Here is a 16735-nt window from a genome sequence, read left to right as displayed (position 1 = left end):
CGAAAATGAAAAATAAGTGTCTTCGCTCAGGAACCATTCGCTATGCGACAAGAGTCGCTGTGCGAATTTCTTATCAAAAAGCAAACATGTAATTCGCTGTGCAAATTTCTCGATAAGCGAATTTCATATCAGAAAACCAGACCTATAATTCGCTATGCGAATGTGTCGCCTAGCGAGAGACAATGTAGAGGATATCCAGCAAAGATCAATTGACAGTGCAAATGCATGTTTATCATATATCAACAACAATTTTGGCTTGAAAATTTATATGCACGATTTGGTTCAAACAAATCAAGCCAAATAGACAAGAAACTCTATTATAGTCCCATGAACACTAAGAATCAAAGAAGAAAATGGAGTAGGAGTGAAACCTGTGGAGAGTGACCAAGATCAGAGAGTGAAGATGCACTTGAAGCAAAGCAGAAGCAGAGTCAAGAATGTGAAATAGTGGCAATGGAGAGAAATTGGAGAATTTGGCAGAGAAGGAGGGTGCGTTCGCCGTGCGGAGAGGTAGGAAGAATGGTGGCTAAGGTAAAATGAAGAGTGGTAAAATGAGTAGGGAATGGAGTAAGATTTAAAAAAAAAAAACTGAACGAGTAAATTTGCATAGCGCATCACAGCTGTGCGTTGTGCGAATAAGCTCGTAATAAATGTCATTCACTGAGAGTTTAATCGCATAGTGCACCTCAGCTGTGCACTGTGCGAATCTCTCTCGTTTTCTGCACATTTGCATAATTTATTATTTTTTTGAATTTTGGTGTTCAGTCCCATAGCGCACCGCAGCTGTTCGTTGTGCGACTAAATTTTTTTTTGTTTTTATTTTTTTTTCTAACATTTTTTTAGAAAAACATTCCAAGAGCGCACTTCAGCTATGCGAATTAAAATAAAAATTCCCTCTCACATTTAATTTGCTCTGCGCAAAATTTTGCCTTGCGAATATTTTGACAGAGCTCTCCCTTAAACTTTTGGTAGCATAGCGCAAAGTGTGCGCTATGCGAATTAATGCTCACTTTCTCCTAAATTGCTCTAGTGATTTTATTCGCCTTGTTATCCAATGCGCTATGCGAATCCTTTTGCAGAGAGAAAATTCAATTTTTTTAATCGCAAAGCGCATGTAATGCGCTATGCGAACTACAATCTCAAAACAATTTCTTTTTCTCTCTCGCATAGCGCGTGAAATTCGTTGTGCGAATAATTCACTGCTTCATAAAATCATCTAGTCGCATAGTGCACCTCAACTGTGCGCTGTGCGACTAGAGCGTTAGAAATTATTCCTCAAGCTTCCTTAACACTTCCTCTCCACTCTCAAACTTAACAATTACACAAACAAAATCAAAAAGCATAGATATATACAAACATGTGCTAGGGTGCCTCCTAGCAAGCGCTTCTTTAACGTCACTAGCTTGACCCAAACATTTCATGGTTCAGATAAATGAATAATTGTGGTGAGGCGTTCAACCTCTCCACCCAAATAATGTTTCAATCTTTGAGCATTTACAATCCAGCTTCTATTTGAATCCTCAGAATTTTGATCCATCAATTCAATAGCACCATAAGGCTTGACTCCCTTTATCACAAAAGGACCAGACCATTTAGATTTCAACTTACCTGGAAACAATTTGAATCTGGAATTGAACAACAATACCTGTTGTCCAGGTTGGAACTTTCTCTTTATCAGCTTCTTATCATGGTACATCTTGACCCTTTCTTTATATTTTCTTGAAGAATCATAAACAGTCATCCTCATTTCCTCCAACTCTTGCAACTGAAGCTTTCTTTTACCTGCACAAAGAGAAGAATCAAAGTTAAGGAATTTTAGTGCCCAATATGCTTTATGTTCCATCTCAACTAAGAGATGAGATGACTTGCCATAGACTAACTGGAAGAGTGTTAGCCCCACAGGAGTCTTTAAGGCAGTCCTATATGCCCAAAGGACATCATCTAATTTGGCAGCCCAATCCTTTCTTGATGATGAAACAGTCTTTTCAAGGATTCTTTTGATTTCCCTGTTAGAAACTTCAGCTTGGCCATTGGTCTGAGGATGATAAGGTGAGGCAATCTTATGCCTCACATCATAGTGTGTCAAGACCTTAGCCAATTGAGCGTTACAGAAATGTGATCCTCCATCACTTATGAGGATCCTAGGCACTCCAAATCTTGAGAAGATTTGTCTTTTGAGAAATTTGAGCACAGTCTTAGCATCATTCTTTTGGCATGCTGCTGCTTCCACCCACTTACTGACATAATCCACTGCTACTAAGATGTATTCATTGTTGTAGGAAGAAGGTAATGGTCCCATAAAATCCATTCCCCAACAATCAAACACTTCAACTTCTAAAATATCCTACAGTAGCATCTCATGTCTTTTTGAAATGCTTCCAGTTCTTTGGCATTTGTCACAACCTTTTGCATGAACATGTGTGTCTTTGAATAAGGTTGGCCAAAAGAACCCAGATTGAAGCACTTTAGCAGTTGTCCTTTCTCCATTATAGTGTCCTCCATATGGCGAGTTATGACAATGTCATAGGATACCAGCAGCTTCCTCTGCTGTGACACACCGCCTCAGTAAGTGGTCAGCACCCAACTTGAAGAGATAAGGATCATCCCAAAGATATTCTTTGGAATCATGTAGAAACTTCTTCTTTTGCTGCCAAGTCAAATCATCAGGGAGAATTCCTGCAGTCCTAAAATTAGCCATATCTGCAAATCATGGCCTCTGTTGTATGAGCATCAGACGCTCATCAATAAATTCTCCCTTAATTTCTCCTTCTTTCTCAGTCACCTCAGTGTTAAGAAGGCGCGACAAATGATCAGCAATGACATTCTCGCTCCCCTTTTGTCTTTTATCTCAAGATCGAATTCCTGTAACAGTAAAACCCATCTTATGAGACGTGGTTTTGAATCAGACTTTGCCAGTAAGTATTTTATGGTTGAATGGTCAGTGTAAATGATAACTTTAGATCCTATCAAATAAGGTCTAAACTTTTCAAGAGCATACACAATTGGAAAAAATTCTTTTTCAGTTGTGGCATAATTCAATTGTGCACCATTCAAAACTTTACTGCCATAATGAATAACATGAAAAACTTTGCCACGTCTCTGTCCCAATACAGCCCCAATGGCATAGTCACTAGCATCGCACATTAACTCAAAATCTTGAGTCCAATTTGGTGCAACTACAACAGAGGCTGTGACTAGCTTCTCTTTCAATATCTCAAAAGCTTTCAAACACTCATCATCAAACTCAAACTGAGTGTCTTTCACAAGCAAATTGCAAAGGGGTTTAGCAATCTTGGAAAAATATTTTATGAATCTTCTGTAGAATCCAACATGTCCAAGAAAGCTTCTTACCCCTTTGACATTTGTAGGAGGTGGTAGCTTTTCAATCACATCAACCTTAGCTTGATCTACACCTATCCCCCTGGATGAGATCTTATGTCCTAAGACAATCCCCTCACGAACCATAAAATGACATTTTTCCCAATTCAACACAAGGTTCGTGGTAATGCATCTTTTCAAGACTACATCCAAGTTCTGCAAGCATAAATCATATGATTTGCCAAAGACTGAGAAATCATCCATGAAAACTTCTATGCAATTCTCAACAAGATAAGCAAAAATGGCTAAGATGCAACGTTGGAATGTGGCAGAAGCATTACATAGACCAAATGGCATCCTTCGGTATGCAAACACACCAAAGGGACAAGTGAAAGCAGTCTTTTCTTGGTCCTCAGGATTTACTACTATTTGATTGTACCCGGAATAGCCATCCAAGAAACAATAATAGGCTTGCCCTGCCAGCCTTTCCAACATTTGATCCATAAAAGGGAGAGGAAAATGGTCTTTCCTGATGGATTGATTTAGTTTTCTGTAATCAATACACATTCTCTACCCTGTGACTGTTCTTGTAGGAATTAATTCATTCTTATCATTCTGAACAACAGTCATACCCCCTTTCTTAGGAACAACATGTATAGGACTCACCCAAGCACTATCAGAGATAGGATATATCATTCCTGCTTCAAGCAATTTAAGTACTTCCTTTCTCACCACCTCTTTCAAATTTGGATTCAATCTCCTCTGTGGTTGTGCTATGGGTTTGTAGTCCTCTTCCATCATAATCTTATGCATGAAATACATTAGACTTATACCTTTCAGATCAGAGATGTGCCAACCTATTGCCTTTTTATTTTCTTTTAAGATTTCAACCAATTTTGCTTCATCATTCTTTGACAAAGAATTGCTTATTATCACAGGCTTCTTGGCATTTTCCTCTAAAAACACATACTTAAGATGATCAGAAAACATTTTTAATTCCATCTTTTTCTGATCATCTAATTGAGCCTTTTCTAATTTTTCCACTTTCACATCAGTGGATTTCTCTTCTTTCAATTTTTCCAGATGTTGTGAAATCTCCTCTACTTCAGATTCTTCTTCTAAAGTAAGTTCCTCACATGAATTTATCAAGACACGCTCTAAGGGAGATTTCACAAACATCTAACTTCTCACTTTTTCAACAACATCATCCAAAACTTCAACTTTGAAACAGTTTCCTCTATCTTTAGGGTGTTGCATAACTTCTACTACATTAAAGGTAAATGTTTCATCATGTAACCTCACCTTCAGATGACCATCATCAACATCAATTATCACCCTAGCAGTCTTCATAAAAGGTCTTCCATGTATAAGGGGGACTTCAGTATCCTTCTCCATGTCAAGAATAACAAAATCCACTGGAAAAGTGAATTTGTCAACTTTCACTAAAACATCTTCAATGACTCCATATGGGTACTTGATAGACCTATCTGCTAGTTGAAGTGTCATGCTTGTTGGTTTTACTTCCATGTCCCCTATTTTCTTCAACATAGACAAAGTCATTAAATTGATGCTTGCACCTAAGTCTATCAATGCTTTTTCAATGGGGAGTTTTCCGATTGTGCATGGAATCGTAAAACTACCAGGATCTTTAAATTTTGGTGGTAGAAGTTTTTGGATGATTGCACTACAATTCCCTTGCACCTCAATTGTTTCTTCCTCAATATACTTTCTCTTCTTTGTCAACAAATCTTTCATAAATCTAGCATAAGAGGGCATTTGTTGAAGTGCTTCTGAAAAGGGAATTGTGATTTCTAGCTTTTTGAAGAGAGCCATGAATCTAGAAAATTGACTTTCCTTTTCTTTTCTAGAATAAGTCTTTGGATACGGTAAAGGATTCAAAACTTGTTTTCCTTTATGACTCTCTTCCACTGCCTTCTTTTTATCTTCTTCTTCATTAACTTTCTCTTCTTTCTCTTCCTGTTCTTCACTGGATTTTTCTTTTTCATCCTCTTTTCTCACAACTACACTTTCTAACACTTTACCACTCCTTGTAGTAATAGCTTTACAATGCTCTTTTGGATTTGTTTTCGTGTTAGCTCCAAATGTATTTGCAGGCTTGTCTTCTAATTTCTTGGCCAACTGACCAATTTGAACTTCTAAATTCCTTATAGAAGATTTTGTGCTCTTTTGATTTGATATGGACATTTGCGTGAATTGTTGCAACGTTTCTTCAAGTTTGGATGTCCTATCAGAAAGAGTAGGTTGTTGTTGAAACTATTGTTGTGGTGGTCTACTAAAACTAGCTTGACCCATGCTAGGATGAGGTCTCCATCCTTGATTATAATTTCCATAGTTTCCCGAACGACCTTGATTTCCCATATAATTTACCTCTTCCTTAACATTGGACTGAATAACACACTGTCCATTTTGGTGCTCTCCACCACAAAGTTCACAACCTTGCACAGTTTGATTATGTTGTTCCTGTGATACAGTTTGATTATGTTGTTCCTGTGATACAGTTTGGAGTTCCTTTGGTAGTTGTGACAACTTTTTCATTACTGATTCAAGTTGTTGAGTCATGATTTTATTTTGGGCTAATAAGGCATCTTGGGATTGCAATTCAAACATGCCTTTCTTTTGCGTTGGCACTCTCTCACTTTGGACATCATTATCACTAGATGCCATATTTTCAATTATTTCTTGTGCCTCATCAGGTGTCTTCCACCTAATGTTACCTCCAACAGAGGCATCTAGCATAAACTTTGTGTGAGATTTTAAACCTCCTAAGAACAGGTTTAATTGAGTGGGAATGTCAAATCCATGAATTGGAGTTTTTCTTAGCAACCCCTTGAACCTCTCCCATGTTTGACTCAACGACTCTTCATGCTCTTGTTGAAAGGAGGATATTTCATGTTTACCTTTATTGATCTTGGATTGGGGGAAATATTTAGTCAAAAATTTTGCCACTACGTCATCGCAAGCAGTCAGACTCCCTTCAGGAAAAGAATTTAGCCAAAGTTTTGCATTTCCCGCCAAAGAAAAGGGAAATAAACTCAATCTAATTGCTTCATTTGGCACATGTAAAATTTTTACAGTGTTACAAATCTCATTAAAAGTTGTCAGATGATCATAGGGATTTTTGTGTGACATTCCTATAAACTGATTACTTTGAACAAGGTGAATCAGTGCAGGTTTCATTTCCATATGAGTAGCATTTACCACAGGTCGGGCTATACTGTTGAAAGATGAAGTTATAGACACAGAAGCATAATCTTCCAACGTACGCCTAACTCATTCCTCCTCATTATTTCCCTCCATATCCTTATCCTTTTGATCAAATGAAGAAAAAGTGTTGAAGATAGCAGACAAGCTAGCTTCTCTAGCTTCTTTTTTTCTATTTTATCTCCTACGTCTACGGGCTGTTCTCTCAATCTCAGAATCAAACAATAAATTTTTAGATTTTGTTCTCCTACTCATTCAGAGAACAAAAATCTCAAGATATCAACCCAAAGAAATAACAACAGAAACAAAACACAATGTATATATACAGATAAACAAAAATTAAAAACAATGGATTTATAGATAATGGAACAAAATTGAAATTGATAAACAATGAATGACTGAAATAACAATAACAATCAAATTCCCCGGCAACGGCACCAAAAACTTGATAACTTTTTGGCAAGTATACCAAATCGTTCCTAGTAATATAGTTGATAAGTAAAAATGTATCGTTCTCCCAAGCGAATTTGAGTTACGTTAATCAATTTGAATTATTTATCAAGATCAATTACTAATGATATTTGTGATTTCAATTTGGATTTAAGCATGAAATTAACAATGTAAAAAAAAATAAGATTGAAAAATGCGATAAAAGATCACTGGAATTGGTCTTTGACTAACATTATAGTAAGATCCTAGAGAACATATATTCTCTGTTCAAGCATTCACATGAGAGTATCTTGGTTCAATTCCTTAAAACAAGTTCTAAAATTATATATTGAATTATTAATTCCTTAATCAATTCATCAGATAATTTTGCATTAAGTTCAGATGTGAGAATGACCAAAAGCACAGAAGCTATTCCTAGCGTAATTTACTTTTAGTTTCTTTTCTTACGTTTATGGTTCTAAAAATACTTTCCAGTACAAAAGAACTTTTAAAGAGATTAATACTTCCGTATAATCAAAAGCAAGTCAAGAAAAGAACATGAACAAAAACATATATTGCACAGGAAATTTACATTAATGTCTCGTCATACAACCAATTCCAATGAACAGAAAATTTAGCCTATCCTAGACATCTCAAACATACTCTTTAGAGCAATTCCTTGCAGAAAGTGAAGTCTTGATGTCTTGAAAGGTCTCCTGATCGTCTTCTGAATTCTCCAGTATTTTTCTGGCTATTTTCGTGTGTCAGAAGATGGTTTCTGCCTTTCTGTCACGTCTTTTAAAACCACATAACTTCATTAATTCCCTCAGCGCACAGGTGTGTGTGCGCTATGCGAATTTCGTGTAACTGCTGCCTCTCAACTGATGTTATTCGCACAGCGCACAAGTAATGGTGTGCTATGCGAATTTCCGTTTCTTGGCAGTGCGAGTTTTGGCTTGCGCTATGCGAGAATTGGCTGGCAGACTCCCAATTATACATCCTTTCTTGTACAATAATTTACAAAAACAATCTACTTCCTATTACAACATTTCACTGAGTAATAACATGAATAATTAGAAGATTGAGATCATTTATAAGTGTAAAAACAACTCTTTTTCACACTTATAAAAAATCATTAATTGTATAAACTAATATGACAAACATATAAAGGAAATCCATCAAATGTATTGATCAATGTGGACATGGATGTTATTGTTTTCTCATTTTTCTAGCTTACTTTGCAAGGTAGAAAACTATGAAGATGAATGAAAACTACACTTAGTTCACATGATGTGTATATTATTTCAAAGCATGAGTTGCGTGGAATTAGAACTTTAAGATGTGTGACTGGATGTATGGGTTATAACACAGAAGAAAAAATAATGACAGTCTTAGTCTGCTCTGAAATAGAAAACCAGTTCACAAATAACACAGAAGAAAAAATAAAAGTATTCCTAAGAAAGCAACAACCTATTTATCGTACATGATGGTTGAAAAAGAGAAAAAAAGGAAATTAGTCCGAAAATATCAATTCATTAATTTCCCCAATTGAATCCATTTTATAAGTTAGAAAATTTATCACAAATTTAAAAGAGGAAAAATGTAGCCAGTCTAAAACTCTAAAGCTATGGTTCTCTCATAGTATTTTATGGGCACTAGTGCAAAAGAATCGTATAACGTCGGTGTCTTTTGACCTTTCACGTCAAATCTGAAACCGACATCATATCGGAAGATGTTAAATTGAAGTCGAATTTAAAATATTCGACGTTAATTTACGTTAATTGTTAATTGATGTTGGACGTTGAACAATTCAACGTCCAAAATGCTTTATGTCGAACGTCAAATTTGCTAATGTGTGACAATTAATAAAAAATTTTCTTTTTTTAATTAATTTTGATCCTTTGTGATCCTTTTTTAGAACTCTACCTGAAAAGTAGAAAAACAACAAATGTAAAAAGACAAAAACTATGAAAAATTTTTAGGTCATTTTTGAAAAGGAGAAAACCAACAAATGTAAAAGGACAAAAACTATGACAAATTTTAGGTCATTTGGAGTTGTTTTCAATATACTCTTAGTTCTACTCTAAACCTTAGATGTATAATGTGTAATGTAGTATCAACAACAAATAACAACAACAACAAACAACAACAACACACAAGTTCAACAAACAAGTTCTTCAAAACGAAAACGAAAGCTAATCTTCAAAAGGTGGGTTCGTCGAAATAAAATGTTGCCACCAATGAGAGAGAAAACAGAATGCACCTATAAAGAAGAAGAACACAAAAACAATCAGTCAAAACAAACGAAAATCATACCTAAAGTAGTTAATCAATATGCATTTGTATCAAATGAAAAAAATATTACATTTGGTGGTCGTCAAACTTCATTCGAGAAAAGTTTGAGTAGAGAAGAGAATCTCGCGCTAAGATAAAGTGAATGAATTTTTAACCTCTTGCTCAAATTTTTATTGAATTCACTAACCTTTTGACGTTTAACTCTAGGAAATTCGACATTTTATAACCTTTTGACGTCTAATTTTAGGACATTCGACGTAATAAGTAAGTACATTTTCATCTTCATGCCAAACAATTTTACAAAATTTAGCCAGTAGGACACAGTGCTAAGCAACGTCTAATAATTATATTTATTTATAAAAATGTCACCAATCATTTTTAACGTTGGTTATTCAGTGGTTGATAGCTGAATCTGTGACGTTATACACTGTTTTGTACTAACGGGGTTAGGAAAGTTAAGTATGCGACACTTTAAAAAATGAAAATGGTCCAAAAGCCTCTTGGCTGTTCTGTTTGAGTTTATTTTATGGGTTAGAAAATTGCAGATGTTAGACATTGGAAAAGAAGAATGAAAGTGGTCCATAAAGACCTTATAAGCTATTGACTATTGTATTGCAATTCATTTAACGTGTTAAAAAAAGTATAAAGACACTTGAAGTGAAGAAAACGAAATTGGTCCAAAATCGTTTTATTTAATTCCTTTGAAAATTTAAGCATGTTAGACACTTCATATAAAACAAATGAAAATGGTCCAAAAACTTTAAACTATTGATTTGTCCTATATATTTGAATTCATCTTATGCGTTAGAAAATTAAGCATGTTAGAAAACAAAGAAGAAAATGAAACCAGTTCAATTACCTTAAGGTATTGGTTTTCCTCATCGAATCCATTTTATAAGTTAGAAAACTGTGAATATTTAATCCTCAAATATACATCTACTATTGAATATATTAATCTTTTGATTTGACATTATTTATATAAATTCATATACAAATTTTTCATTCATTTGATTTAGAAGAGAAATTCCTTTAAAAAATGTCCAAAATATTCATCAAGTGATTTTGTTGATAATGAATATTTTCCTTCAATAACGCAGTGAATGAATTATTGTTAATTGAAGAAAAATTCAATATTATATTGATAATGTTAAATTTTACCATTATTTAAGCATCATTTTAGTAGCAAAATCAACTCCTTTCTAACTTATAACTTGTTAAATCCTCTTCTTTTGTCTTGTTTTCTAAATAATTGTGTTTTTGGCTACTTTGATGAACTTTCATCAATAATCCCTTATTTTGTAGCTAAAAATGAGCTTGGAAGAGTCTCCAACAAATTATAGAGATGAACCAAAGCAAGCACATGCAGAAACGCTTGTCAGCAGCGCAAGGATGCTCGCCCAGGATAAGTGCACGCTCGTCCAGAGTGGAAGCACGAGTGTTCTTTGATTATGGGGACGTAAGATGGAACCCAGAACTGAAATAGGAGTCCTTGTGGTTCATTGATTCTAGGGATGGAAGATGATTCACATGTTGTCTTAGATCCTACTTCTTAATGCGGGTTTTGCTTGTTAGATTGTCCAAGGGATTGGAGTTTGATAAGGAAAACCTAGGCTCTTTCACCTAAGGGATTAGGGCTAGAGTGTTTTAGTGGATTGACTTTAGTAAATTGATAGAGAGGAGATGAAATTGGTTATACACAAGAGTGCATTGGTGAAAAATAACCTTAACAATGTCATTTCATACCATTTCTAGTCTTTTCCATTTCCAAGTGCCTTCAATACCAAAGTCCAACTTTGTAATTATGTATGAATTTATGTTTCTGCACTTGTTCTGTAAATTGATGTTATGTTCTTGAGTCTATATGAGTTGTTAATCGCACAATTCTCTAGTATTACTAGTCTCTTGGGAAAACGATACTCGGTCTTACCGGTTTATTACTTGAACGATTCGGTACACTTGCCGAAATCGAGCCCAACAAGTTTTTGGCTAACATATATCCATGTATTTTTTTATAGGAAAAATATTTATATATATTTACATATGCATATGAAACACTAGGAGTACTCAACACACAATAGATTCTAACTTTACAAAGATATGTAATAGACCACAATCTTCCTATAAGTGTCTATCTCACCCAGGTTGGTGACATGTATCCATGTAGAAGACTTAGGCTAAGTCATTCAGAATTTGCATATATGAAGCTTTGTGATTACACAAGGATTGTCTGTACACATTCAACATCCCTAAACAATATTAGAGATATGCTGTAATTATTTAAGAAACATTTATATCTTAAAAAAGAAAGAAAATATCTAGTTGGACAACGCTCGATAATCTATTTTACTATTGAATATTAACATCCAAAACTTTCATTTTGTTTCCAATATTATCTATTTGTCCGAAAGGTTATGTTCGAAAGTGGTGATTTACCCTAATCAGTTTTATTTTTGAAAACCCTTGGCCTTAGGTATCCTTCCTCGCGAGCCTTGGGTATCTTTCATTTTTTTTTCTCTTGATCATGTGAAATCCAGAAGCTTATGCACTTTTTCTTCACCGCGGTAGACTCAATGTTGGCGGCGAGCACGGCGAGGCAAGACGAGGTCGCGGCGAGGGTGTCGTGCAGCGGTGGCATTTCTGCGAGGGTTCAAACTCTAACTTCTTTCTTCTCTCTTCTTTGTCCCAACTTCACAAGAAGGGGAGGCATAAACCTTCATCTTTTCTTCTCTCTATTCTGGTTTGGCCTTGTAGGAGCCTCCCTTCTTCCACAAATCGTTCTCGGTTCTGGTTCTTTCTCGCAAGGAGGGAATGCGAGTTCGAAATTACGGCGCAACCCATCTCCACGACGCGTGGATTCGTTTGCTGGCGTCTCTACGACGGAGAATGTCTCGGTCTGTTGGAGTTTAGCGGCGGTGCATTGCGTTCTTAATTAGGAATGCTCTTGTGTATCCGAAATTGCAAAATAATGAAATTATAGTTGATGGTAATGCTCTAGCAAGGACAAGCCAAATCTAGAAGCAAGTAAGCCATGTACTCAAGATGCTCATGGTGTTGATGATAATTTGCGGAATGGTGGTGGATGAAGATAGAAGGCTCACAGTTTTGGTGTGTTGAATGGTGAAGGATGAAGTGTTTAGGGTTCTCTAAGAGAGGTTGGGTCAACTCTTGGAGGAAGGTGGCTAGAGGAGGCCACTTGGGTTGCTCTAGCCTAGGGTGACCTTAGAAGAGGTTGTGTGCACAAAATGGCAGCATAACTTTACTATATATTCCAAGGTGATTACATGATGGAGACAAGTGGCAAAAATCCTCTCAAATAAGAGGGAGACAAGTGGCAAAAATCCTCTCAAATGAGAGAGTGACATGTGGCTACTACATATGGAAAAACTATCCATTCCTAGAGTGACACATGGCCACTAACTAGGAGGAAAACTCTCCAATGGGAAGCTTCCACATCTCTAAAACGAAATTCTTCTCCCTTGTTCTCCAAGCTTAGCAAAAATGTTGACCCCTTGGTCAACACACCCATTTTGGATGTCCAAGTTTAGTTAACTTTGGGCCTTGACCCTTTGTTGACTTGTTTGGTCAAAATCTGATTCTACTTGGCCTAAAATACAAGGCCCAATTGAAATCCTACACTACTAGGCCAATAATACAAAGCCCAAATAAAATCTAGACTACTTGGCCCAAAATACAAAGCCCAAATAAAGTCTAGATTACTTGACCCAAAATACAAGGCCCAAAATTATTCTTACTCTTATAAATTTTCATGATGACTTAAGATGGTCCAAGAGAAAGAGTCTAGGTCCATCTTCCATAGATGTCTCCAACACTTCATGAATGTGCTAGGTCATGGCAAGGGGTATGCCATCAAGAGTTCTTATCTTGTTATATTTTTGCGATTTAAGAAGGTGATATTTTCCATTTTTTGAATTTGGGTATGGGATTTTTTTTATCTGCATTTGGGTTTCTTTGAGAGCTTGGTTGCATCTGCGTTGGGATTGGGTTCCTATTGGCATCTCAGAGTTGGAGATGACAACCTCCGCAACGTTCATTGCATCTAAACCCAAAAGCCTTTGATTCTTACAAAAGCTAAAGAGGTACTCTTAGATCAGATTATTGTGAGGGACTCTCAAATCCATGAAAATCGAGATATTGCAGGTATGTTATTTGATACTTGTACTTGATTATCTGTTACTTTCATATACTCTTATTATAGTCTCGAATAGGCTGGAGGAATGCGGGAGAAATTTGGACCAAAAGTTAGCTACCGGGCCTTGGGTTTGGAAAGTACGAGAAGAAAGATTAGGAAGGGAATGGGGGGAAATGTTGAGCTGGCAGAGAGTGAATGAAAAATAGTGGAAGTAGCTAGAAGGGACCATAGTAGAGAGGATCAAGTTTGTTAGGGAGAGGATGCATTTTCTCTTTAGGACCCTTACTCTTGGACAGTAGTGTGCTTGCTACTGTATTTTCCTGCATCTTTCGATGATAATTTCATCTTTTTCTTTGGTTTTGTCATTCTATATTTTTTGTTATTAGTGATTTTGGGTTCTTAACGTATAAACACTGTCATATTCGTATTTTGCAGAAGAACTTTGTAATGAGGTAATGGAAACGAAGCATACAGAGATAGGATTTCGTGGAACAGTCTTGACGTCAAATTTTTCATCTCAGGTGGTTTAGGAAACAAACTTATAGTTAACATTATATATAAGTTCTGAATGGAATATTTTTAGTGAGAAAAAGAGGAGTGTATTAAGAATCAACCATATAAATTCATCTTGACCTTACATAGCGTTGAATGCAAATTATGTGTGTGTGAGAGCAAATGCTCAAAGGTTGAAGGCAATGTCACACTTGTATATTTTGTTAATGAAATTGGTATACTTCAAAAATAGCTCATCATTTCTTGTTTACAATTTTTGGTTTCAATGCTTTGGAGTTTTGCCCAAATGACTGCTTATTAGAAATAATACATGTTAGAAGAATATCTTATCTTTGTCTATTAAAAAAAACTTAAAGAAGATATTGTTAAGTGGCTCATAATAATAAATCCTTGTTAGAGTAATCATTATTCTTTTGTCTAAGTGATTAATAAAAAATTCTTTTAATGATTTGTTTGGATACAAAAATGTTATAATTTCTGTGATTAATTAGGTCTTAGACTCCCTTTGTTGCAACCTCTGTTGCAGAAAGGTTGAGGAAAAATAAAATAAATAAACCCTTCTACTACCTCGGTTCAACTATAAACCGAGGCAAGACCTCTCTACTACCTCGGTCACCAGCAACTGAGGCCAAAAGTCTTGCGAAAAAAGAGAGTAATAAAGGAACACCCTTTACTGCCTCGGTTGTATTTGAACCAAGGCAAAAGTATACACCTTTTTGCCTCGATTCAAAACTGAGGCAAAATGGGTAGACTTTTTACCTTGCCAATATATATCTCGGTTGCGAAATTGTTGTCTATAGGCGAAAATAATCGTTTTCGTTTCTCTTGACTACAATAATGAAAGCTCTAACATTTTCTTTGTTCTGCCGTTTCTATCCTCTTACTCCTCCTTGAACAAGCTCAACCTACTCCAATGCAAATTTTTCAACTGATTCCACTACTAACCATGGACAACAATACAATGTTATGCCACGCCATTGTTACCCTCCTCCTATTTATAGAAATTTTTTAAAACGCCATGCCATTGTCACCGTTGAAATTAGCCACGATCAATGGTCCAGATCGCACGATGTTACCACTACCCGAGGAGAACGATGCACGAGCTTGTGTCACGTGTTTTCCCGCTAAAACCACATTTTCGAGAAAGAAAGGATGCATCGACTGGGCCTCACTTGACGTCTCACAAACCGGACCCAACCGAATCACAAATCCTAGGCCAATTACATTGCCTAGGTCTTCGGGGGCCTGTGTACCGTATGGCACGAACGACCATACAATCGTTCCATAACAAAATCAGACGGACGACCTTGGAGAGTAGGACACGACTAAACATTGAACATGGCAGAATCAACAATTGATTTCGGGTGATAAAGGGTCGGACATCCGATCTAAATCAATAATCAAGTTTCCCTACAAAGATTAAGGTAATTGGTAATTAAAGGTATTGGGCTGAGATTAGGTCGTGATTAAGATTTCACTAATCTCAAGCTCATGCCGAAACTATAAATAGGGGTCAAAGGTAAGAGGTAGGTGTTCGAATTTACTGCACATTTATTACTGTTACATTAAACTCCCGTACAGACAGTCAACTGACTTAAGCATCGGAGAACATTTGGCAGGTACACCTCCGAACGGTGGATCGAAGAGAAAGACAAGAAGAACCGGGACTAGACCGCACCCCAGAGAAATTGTGCATATGTTAAGGACTCGACCTCACATCCGAAACAAATAGTAATTTAACATTTTTCTTTCAATAAAGAAATAATTTGTTGATACTTACTTCACAGTCATTGAAATTTATTCTTAGTGTTATCCTAGCAAATCTTATTACACATACTGTTTACTTTTATTTAACGATTTTAGTTGAGTGGTGTGCATTTAAGCTTGAAATATACATTAATTTATAAATTGGGGATGAACAGGTCATTGTCTAGTCAAGAATCAAGATTTCATAAAGAAATAAATAATGAATGTAAAATATATGTTGCTATTTACATGAAGCAAATTTTCTCATAAGGAAAATATAAAACAAGCTTTTAACAATAAACGTTCATTCTTATTAATAATTATGATTGTTTTTATTTTTTATTTTTTATTTTTTATTTTTTATTTTTATTCGTTTTTTGTTTACAATAAATTATGGCAATAAGTTTTAACAACAAACATTCATTCTTTTACTCCTCTCACCTTACAGTAAAATTACGACAATAATTATAAGTTAAGGCATATCAATATTATATACAAATCCAAAACGAACAAATATAGCTACTTTTTCAACCTGGCACAAGTAAACACAACAAACAATAAAAGAATAATATAATTGAAAAGAAAACGAACAATTAAAACAACGAAAAGAATAAAAAAATCAACAAAATTTAATTATAAATTTTAATCAAATAACCAGGAATAATATACCTAACATATAATAATTACTATATTTCAAAAGTGTTTAATTTCTAATGAAAATAAATATTTATTATATTTAGCCATTTATTTCAAAATTATAAAAAATATTACATAAATTTATGAATATACATCAATTTAGTTATTATTATAAATTTTAATATTCACAAGTCTAATTATAATTGATTAATAATTTTTTATATTATCAAAATTTTTATTTAAATATTATATTTATAATTATATATAATTACAATATTTAAACATAATTATATAAATAAATTATTCATTTAAATATAATAATTATATTAACTTTTAATACAAGTTTTTTTTTAAAAAAAAATCATAATCATCTGTCCTCTTCTACTGCTTCTCCTGGCTTTGCTAGTGTATGGTCTCCAAGACAAG

The 16735-nt window shown here is 35.1% G+C and overlaps 1 non-coding gene and 1 pseudogene across 1 annotated transcript; one reads left to right on the top strand and one right to left on the bottom strand.

Moving 5' to 3' along the window:
- Positions 1-1417: 1417 nt before the first annotated feature.
- On the bottom strand, positions 1418-4824 carry LOC124824936 (uncharacterized; annotated as a pseudogene).
- A 1309-nt stretch (positions 4825-6133) lies between these two features.
- On the top strand, positions 6134-6240 carry LOC148197269 (small nucleolar RNA R71). The gene has a single exon (XR_015780532.1). It is a non-coding gene; the product is annotated as a small nucleolar RNA R71 (small nucleolar RNA).
- Positions 6241-16735: the final 10495 nt, after the last annotated feature.

The sequence above is a fragment of the Vigna umbellata genome, chromosome 6 (genome assembly GCF_029865625.1).
Source record: "Vigna umbellata cultivar VRB3 chromosome 6, Vumbellata_1.0, whole genome shotgun sequence".
NCBI classification, from domain to species: Eukaryota; Viridiplantae; Streptophyta; class Magnoliopsida; order Fabales; family Fabaceae; genus Vigna; species Vigna umbellata.
The sequence above is the reverse complement of the archived record's forward strand: the minus strand, read 5'-3'. Positions and strand labels throughout refer to the sequence as shown.